The sequence below is a fragment of the Epargyreus clarus genome, unplaced genomic scaffold, assembly GCF_041222505.1.
Source record: "Epargyreus clarus isolate Ecla_fem2 unplaced genomic scaffold, WU_Ecla_fem_2.2 ptg000018l, whole genome shotgun sequence".
Classification (NCBI taxonomy): Eukaryota; Metazoa; Arthropoda; class Insecta; order Lepidoptera; family Hesperiidae; genus Epargyreus; species Epargyreus clarus.
In genome coordinates, this window is record NW_027332226.1 from 9,291,581 (window position 1) to 9,301,318 (window position 9,738).

At 32.6% G+C, this 9,738-nt stretch overlaps 1 protein-coding gene across 1 annotated transcript in view; it reads right to left on the reverse strand.

The window, feature by feature from the left end:
• Positions 1-3,026, reverse strand: part of VGlut (Vesicular glutamate transporter) — a 59,652-nt gene extending 56,626 nt beyond the window's left edge. Inside the window, exon 1 of the mRNA XM_073082924.1 lies at positions 2,640-3,026. The gene's annotated coding sequence lies outside the window, so the exon portion shown is untranslated. The remainder of the gene's footprint in view (positions 1-2,639) is intronic.
• Positions 3,027-9,738: the final 6,712 nt, after the last annotated feature.

Genomic DNA, 9,738 nt, shown 5'->3' on the forward strand with positions numbered 1-9,738 from the left:
TGGCTAAATCTCAAACTATAAGAAATAGCGAAAAATGTTGATAGGAGTAACGATATTTTTAAAAACTAAAACTGCATCATTAGATACTAGTAAGTTAAACATCTATTCCCCAGTCTGGAATCGAACGAGTTCACTATGAAAAAACACATATTACTTATTCCACTGTCGGATAATCTGGCGTGTAAAAATTAAACTCTCGTAAGTAACTATATAAAAAAAACTCAAGGAAAAGCTAATTTAAAAGTAAAACCATTTTATTCAATAGTATAGGGTAAAAATTGAGGCAGTTTAATATGACCCTTAAAAATGTTCTCTTATTTAAGCAGTAGAATAAATGCAAATGGAGCATTTAAATTGGATGATCTAATGTCTACTGTATGCACATATCCTTTAGTGCTCAAAATGAATTAAAAAGACTCAGAAAAGCGAAATCTAAAAAAACTGTTTTTTATTCAAAATGTTCCTTTTGTCTATTATTTTCAGACACTTATTGAAATATTTTGGTAAAGTATATATCATTTTTAATGGGAGATATTTTTATGTTTTAAATAAGATATTGTATTTTTAAGACTTGTACTTTGGCAGATAATAATAAATTAAAACACGTACTCCAACTTCGATAACATAAATATATAAATGGCTTCCATTTCATAATGATCGGAGAAAATAATAATTGGCCAAGTGCAAGTCAAACTATCACAAGGAAGGTTCCTTACCACCTAATTTTCATTTATTTTTAGTCATAGAACCCATTGTCACAAAAGTAAATGCATTGTAAAAAATTTAACGTTCTAACTCAGTTCAATAAAAAAAATATAGATTTTTTGTATGGCAACACCCGCTTATTTTCTAGTTATTTTTATTTTTAGTATGTATTTGTTGTTATAGTGACCGCCGCTATGCTTTTATTGTAAAATTTTGAAGGGTCTATCTTTTACGGTTCATAAGATAGAGCCCTGTGACAGACAGACAAACAGCGGAGGCTTTGTAATAGGGTTCCAAATTTACCGTTTGGGTACGAAACCCAAAAAAATGCTTATGATTTATCGCTAAAATCTACTGGTATTTATCTCGTTAAAAACTCGGATATCTATTACCAAACACCCTGTATAACTGTTTCTTTTTTCATATTTATTTATATTGGTCATTATTATGAAAAGAAGGTTGTACTACATTGGTTGTATTATATAATACATCCTTCTATTTATAATAATGAAATGAAACTTCCGGCATTTTTCTTATATAACAACCTACATATTTCAATAATGTATTCTCCTATAGTTTGCAATTTTGGAAACTTTTATAATTTAAATAATATTATTAAGATATTCAACGTACAGTTCGAAAAATCACCCGGTTTTGCGTTAAATCATCAAATTAAACTCCTAATTACTATCAAACAATTAGTGTTATACGAAATTTAGTGCATATAGTTTGAAAGACATGGTGAAAAGTCAGGACTCAGCATAACAATCACGAGTAGTTGTAAAAAAAATGAAACATTCCGTTTTGTATTAAAAGTTTATCACACAAACATTAAATGACATGAGTAATGTACGACATGAACAACTTAGAAATGGCGGGAACATAATTGACAACATGAGCTTTTAGTTATAACTTGACCTTTTTCTTATAAAATAAATTGAACACACTTCTTATTAATGTCATAATTTTTCTATAAACAGAAACGTATTTATTCATTTTTTATTGTACTCAGAAATGTAATTTTTTTCTATGTATTTTCAAAATAGAAGAATAGATTGAAATTTTTTCATACGTAAAGTTATACGTAAACATATAAAAATATTAGCTGCAAATATAATATATCTTAAGTGACAAATTTGACTAAAATCTCCAAATTGACATTTAATTTTGATACATTTTTTAGTTTTAATTATATAAATTTAATACAATTCACGAATTCCTTACTGACATAATTATGATTATTATTAATATTTGATAATAATTGTATCAAGGTTGAAATGAATATGGTAATTAATAATTTAATGAATACAATTAATACTTATGAATGTAAATTATTATAATGACATTTTTCTTTATTTTTCTGTTATAAATTTTGATAATTTAATTTAATATATATTTGTATACCTGACAAGGTGGAATATAGCGCACTATATGTAACTTTTTAATACCTGTGTTTTTAATACCTGTATTCACAAATAAAGAGATTTGATTTGATTTGATAATCGTGAGCATTATAATAACAACTATAACAAGTATTATTTTCGCGAGTTTATGCTACATCCATTGAATGGCCCTCTGTGATTGCACAATAATACACAAAAAATATATTAAAAAAAAATTGGAATTAATTATCAGCGAAACATATGCGGAACTCTAAAAAAGTTGTTCGATCGAAAGCTTTTTGAAGTGAAAACACTTTCTTTAATTCTCTCTAAAAATCATAAGAGAAATGCCAAATATTTGCTTGTCTTTAGTGATGTCCACGTACTAATAAAATTTAAAATAAAGCTCGTCAAAGGTTACCAAATAAAACAAAAAAATAGAAAATCTGTCGACAAACAATAGAAAAAACAAAATTTGCGAAATAAACCTCTGAAAAATAATAAATAATATTTTTAATTCATGCAAACTCTACATAAAGTCATCAAACTCACCAATAATCTCTTTCAAAGCGACGAACTACGAACTTCGATATGTCACCACTACATTATCCTAATTACTTATTGCTAAAGATTAATATGTGAAAGATATGCTAATTTTGTTTTGATATGTTTTATACTGATATTCTTTAGAGTGGTTGTTGTATTATATACAAATACTCTAAATCAATACGTATAAGTGATGTTAAAAGTTTACGATAAGTTTTGAAGTTTTAATTATATTTAATGACAAGTTACAACGCCCGGAGGCCATCACTCTTAAGGACAAATCGGTATATATTTTTTATAAAACTACTCATTTTTGTTCTTGATTTTTGTAAGTTTGTATTTGATGTTATCAGATGTTTGTTTTGCCGGTGATTCGATATCACCCTTAAGAGTGATGCGCCCCCGGCGGACGCGCCACGTGACTGCCGGCTCCGCAGAACCTTTGTGTTTACCACCCGCCATCCCCCGCCATCCCCCGCCGTCCGCCGCCCCGCCGGCAATCCATCCCCTCTAGCCGCATCTACGTTTTCCGACCAGGTAGGAAATGCATGCACATTTTCTTTCCCCCCACATGTTACCTGTAACACTATGTGTACACTGTACAGACATATATCTCTCTATATATTATCTCATACATGAACATTCTAGTTTTGTAATATCATCTACAAAACTTTATAACTTTGGCATAGATAACAACAAACCTGTTTTGTATTGGTGTTTATGTAGAGCCAATTAACATCGGGTAGGCAGTATAGGTACTGTATAACCTAGCTAATGTTAATTGGCTCTACCAAACACAAAGGACTCTAATCAATTCAGAAGAGATCAAATATTGTACATAAGATCCTCACAGGCAAGTACCTACTGATCAAATTACCCATTTATGCCGTGAGTGCGTAATTTCGATATGATGTAGGTATAATCTAAATGAACAAGTTCTGGTTTTGAAGACTACTTGTCTACTAATAAATTATCTATATTTCTAGTTAATAACATGTCCAATGAAAGTGCTCGTTATTAAAACAAACATGTATTTTAATTATCTCAAAATACAATCTTTTAGTTGAAAAAAAACGTAAAAAAGGATTTGACTTACATTTTATGGACAAACCTACATGATTTTCTTAACTTGTCCTATTGAGCTACATGTATTTTTAACCGACTTCAAAAAAGGAGGAGGTTACTCAATTCGACCGTATATATTTTTTTTTTTTTTTTTTTTTTTTATGTTTGTTCGGCGATTTTTTCACGATGCCGCGACCGATCGACATGATTCATACACCATTGTATGTGGCTAGTTTCACAGGGGGTCCCATTTCGAGGAAATTTGAAAATTTACGCCAGTTTTCCCGGAAAATTGGAAAAACCCGATTTCATATAAACTTGAATAAGTCGAGTATTTCTTAACCAATTTTAATTTTCTTTTTTTCATATGAAAGAGAGTTTCAGTGCGGTACTTTCCTACCTTAACATTAGTATGCTCTGATGATTAGAATTTAAGTTATGGGGTGGAACTCATCATCACTACCCCTGCTTTTTACATATTTTATGACAACTTACCTTCTGCCCACTCAATTCTCATGAAACTTAAAATGAACATTGAGTATCTAGGTTAACATGATATGATGGAAAATTTGACCTTCAACTCTTCAACCCTGGTAATGCAGAAGTGCCTCCTGCCTCAACCATACAAGCTAGGCATTTGGAACTTATGGATATTTAATAAAATCGATAAGTTGAGATAAATGATGGAAAATTTGACCTTCTACTCTTCAACTCTGATAATGCAGAGGTGCCTCCTGCCTCAACCATACAAGTTAGCCATTTGATGCTTATGAATATTCAATAAGGTTGATAGGTAGAGATATATGATGAAAAATTTGACCTTCTACTCTTCAACTCTGATAATGCAGAAGTGCCTCCTGCCTCAATCATACAAGTTAGGCATTTGGAGCTTACGAATATATGATGAGGTCTTTGAGTAGAGACATATGATGGAAGATATGACTTTCAATTCTTCAATCCTGATGATGCAGATGTGCCTCCCATGTAAAGTATATAGAATATACATTTGTTGTAATGAAGTTGCTAGACAGAGACATATGATGAAAAATTTGTCCTTCAACTTTTTTTCTTTTCTTAACTATTGAATTAATGTAAATTGGACCGGTTCACTCGCAGAGTTTTACCACCTAGTTTGATTTATTTACTTATCTGTTCCTACCTAACCTAGTCAATAATTAGTATCTCATAAAGCCTCGCCTATAGTGTTTCGTATTGAATTGGTTAGGTTAGGTTGGAACATATAAGACAATATAAAACTAAGCGAGAAGGGCGCGGTAGCGCCCTGCGAGCGGTTGCGTCCAATCCGTATGAATTAAGACCTTACCTTTATTCATGATCACCTTTATACAATTTTACATAATATTAATACAAACGTTAGCATATCATCACTAAAAAGGGTGAAAAAAAAATTTTTAACAAAAAAATAAAACCGACTTCTATGTCACTACAAAGTAAAAAATAATGGAAATAAATGTTGCTTTAGTACATATTTCTGAAGTCGGCGCTCATATTGGACACGATGTTTACGCTGTTATCAAACGAAATATATTGAGCGCCGACTTCAGAAATATGTACTAAAGCAACATTTATTTCAATTATTTTTTACTTTGTAGTGACATAGAAGTCGGTTTTATTTTTTTGTTAAAAATTTTTTTTGCTACTAAGTTCGGTTGGTTAAACTACTGGAGTGGAAACTAAGATAAGAAGCTTTACGCCATAAACATCGATTTATAAGGGGTGGAAATTGGCTTCATAACATCAGGACAAACCGTTTATTAAAGGTCTTATTAAAACTTTTATACTTCTAGGTGTAAGAAACAGTTTTAATATAAATTGTATTTTAAGGAATAAATATATTTTTAAAGTATCACTCGATGTTAAGTGGCCGCTATCGTTCATTTAAATCTGTACCCTTAGTATGAGTTTTTACGTTTTTACAAAAATGGCTGTTTTTGTATATGTTTACGTATCCCATACATTTCCAATCAGTTCTGATACAGTCCGCTAGGAGCGCAAATTGGAAATGTATGGACAAATACAAAAAAAATCATTTTTGTCAAAACGTAAAAGCTTATACTAAGGGTACTGTAACCAACTTCAACTAATATTTATATTTTGCGTCAATATTTCTCCTTGAAAACATCAGAGCGATTAATAAATGTTTATTGCATTTTGTCAGACATCAAATGACAATAAGACTTTGTTCCGTGGCGTTTTATGTCGATTAAAATCTTTTGAAAGAGAACAAAGTTAAATTACATGTCTCGCTAATGCATTTCCATCATAAATCGGTTTGACGACACCATAACAATTATTGTCACGCAATATAATACAAAGCGAGCATAACCACGCTTAGTACATCGCGAAGGTTTATGTACATCATAATGGGCTTACAAAGTTGAGCAAAATCATGCGAGGTTTATTTATTTATTTATTTATTGCTTCATTAACAAAATTACATGCAACAAAACTTATAGATAACACAGGCCAAAAAAGAATAACATGGAATTTCAATTAGAAATGAAGACAGCTAGCATATAAGAGTACATAAACACACATAGATGTACACAACTAATAACATAATATTTTATGCGCGTTAACGTACTTCGAAGATTTTTTTAAGTTAATCGGTTGTAATCCCGGGATAGCAGTCCTTAATGTAGTCTTAGAAACTGTTCTATGTTGATGATGCTACTACTTAGACTTTTTAATAAGTAAACTCATCTTTAGTTAAAGGGAAGACAAAGGTCTTAGAAAATGATTATAATACAAGTTACATACTTATCTCCAACTTACGCTATAATTATTGTCGTCAGTTACATACAACTAAGAAGATAGTTATTATAAACTAACAAATGATAATTCCATTTTATAGATTTGTAAAGGTAGTAATTTATATAAAAAGTGCGTAATAGTAACAATAGTAGATACAACATATCTTACATAAAATTTGTGGCAATATATTCGACTTTAAAATGATATAAAATCGTGTTTTTTTAATTATAATAAAATTTGTACAACAATAAAACGTACAAGTAAGTATAATTAATTTGCCAAAATAAGACATAAAAAATAAGTAAATTGTACGTGTATTATTTTCGGCGACCATTAGATATCCTAAAATCTAATTACAAACCACAGGAAGTCCAAGCTGATTAAATTGATAGCAAAACCAACCCTTTTTTGTTGCACGCTGAGAGGAGAAATTAGATTTGTGCCTTAAATTTTTTTGTTTGAAAAAATTAGAGTAATCGGTAAATGTACAAATACATCATTGATTTGTGTTTAATTAGTTTAGATTTTATTTTAGATTACATTAATTGTTAGGTACTATTCATACTACTTATTACTACTAGGACACAAGAATTATGTTTTGTCTCTCTCTTTTGCGAACATGTGAGGTAGACAAAAAGACTTGAGCACTTACTTATTGTTACGTTTATCAGTCTATTAAGCAAGCGGAACAGAAGAATGAATTGAGTAAACGTAACGTAAAATTGTGGGATGTTTTGAAAACTCATGGTAAGGGTAAGGTTAGGTACATTTCAACCGTGGAAGTACCATCACTTCAGCTATTTCTCGCTTGAAGCAGTTTTCGTATTTATGTGGAAATGTACCTACCACCTAACCAATATATTAGGCGATATTCTGAGTTCTGACGAATGGCAACGCATCTGCGATCGACTTCAAAGGGAACTCCTGATATGGGTTTCTGTATTGATTTTCTCAAATGTCCACTAGCGGACTTGTCGACTACTATTAAATAAATTGTATACTCAATTATTAAAAATACCTTAAAAATAAAGATTCAAACTACTCCTAAAGTAGGTGAAGTTCCTAGCCAATATACCTCTTATATAGCTCTTATAATAGGATATAACTCTATTTATAGATAAAAAGATACTTTGTTCTATGCGTATTTGAAAAGAAAACATCAAAGTATTACTTTTGCCTCAGCGTTATAACGAGTAAAAGCAGCATTTAATGATGTATTCATAACATCCGTCTGCGCCCGGCCGAAGCAAAGCCTCTTAGAGCTAATCTGCTGTAATTGGTGCCTCAGACGAGAGTCGAACGTCGGCCCTGATTGCCTTGTTAGTGACTGAAAGTTCACCTGTCGTAGATATAAAAGTATACATATCTATGAGGGTTGTAGTGGCCACCTCTTTTTTTTTTGTTTACGAGGGGGAAACCTTCAAAAGGTACCCAGCGCCGTGGGAGCGCCGACGGGTTATGTGGGATTTTTACCGCACTAAAACCCCCCCGGTGGCCGTCCTCGGCGCTGCGTAGAGGGCTCCGGGATCTCCAAAGGAACGCAACCGGAGTCCTCTTAGCGTGTCGCCCCGTCGGGCTCTGCCCAGGTGAGCTAGACGCTCGCCACACCGTCTGATGCGTACGACGGTATGCGACCACACATACCGCTGCCCTTCCGGGGGTCGCTTACCGGGCGGTTCGAACTCCCACCTTCCTCAAGTTAAGTTATAAAAAATATCACAATGACAGATACGTTATATCATTTTAATAGGTATCAGTACGGTCACAATTGGATCACTCAAGCATTGCATTATTTTACATCAAGATATTTTGATTAGAAGGTCAATAACAGGTCTTTCGATTAAAACCTATTAAACTTTAGGTGTTGAACTCACATTTGCCGTCAACCCATTACTGTCTCATTGCTGAGCGGGTCTTCTCACAGAATGAGAAGGATTGGACCATAAGTCCACCGCGCTGGTCAAGTGCGTATTGGACTTTGAGATTTTTTTTATAATCTCCCAGGTGTGCATGATTCCTCATGATGTTCTCCTTCATCATTCTTGTTCACCGTTTTGCTGTAACGGTTATAATTATTTTCTAATACGAACATAACTTTGAAAAAATCTGAGTTGCGTGCGTGGGATTTGAACCTCGGACCCCTCGATCGCGAAGCCGAGGTTCAAACATTAGGTTATCACTGCGGTAAATTTAAGTTACATTTATGTAAAGGGAGCAATAGCCGAAAAACTGATATTAATAAGAAATATGTAATAAACGATGTAAATAAAAAACAAATTTGTATCATAATTATTCTAAGAGGAAAATTTTATGAAAACGAAATAAAGCCATCGAAAATGGTAATATAAGTATCTATAGGAAAAGTGGCTTTAATTAACAGAAAACGAGTCTTAATAACGAGCTCTTTGAAACGGATCCCGTATCGAATTAAGAGTACCAGGAGTATTCAGACGTCGAAACCGCCCACGGACAAATTATTAATATGAACCGGTATTCATCACCATGGCATTCAGATCGAATGAATGTGACCGAAAATAATCTCGACGGGGATCGGAAAAATAGTCGCAAAGGGTGGAGAGGGGTGGGGGCGGAACAACGGCCTCGTTACGCCACTTCCGCCGGATGTCGCCTCGTGATGCATTGTCGTCGGCTTTGAAGGGTGGACACCGATGTTTTCATTTTCATCATAAACATTAATATCAACCATCTTGACAAATTCCATCTCGTATAAAGCACTCGAAGTTCGTGATTTTTTGTAGCAAATATTTTTGTTTTGTAGTCGATACTGCTTCTTTTACTCAGCAATGCATATGATTCAAATGTAAACAGTCGCCCTGTAGATTTCGTATTATGCAGGATCCCAAATTCTGGTTAAAAACAAAAATTAAATTAAAAAGTAAAAGATAATTTATTTTCAAAAGAAAAATTCAATTCAACATCCTCGTTATCCACTTTCTTTTCTTTTATTTCTTGATATTTCCCAGTACGGAGCCAAGTCTGAAAATAATAAAAAGTACGAGTAAGTACATAAACACCATAGATAAAAAAAAAATAATTTTACTTCATAAATACTTATTTACTCCAAAACTACAACAGTTGCTTCATAGACGATTTAAATTGAATTCATACGTCCATTACAAATTAAACAAATACTCTGATTACCTTAGACCGTAGATTAGTAAAGATTACTCACTCCTAACAAGAAAATGTACCCAGTTTTGAGAATTGAAATAGTTGCGTAAAAAAGTTTTGCCACGTCTCAGTG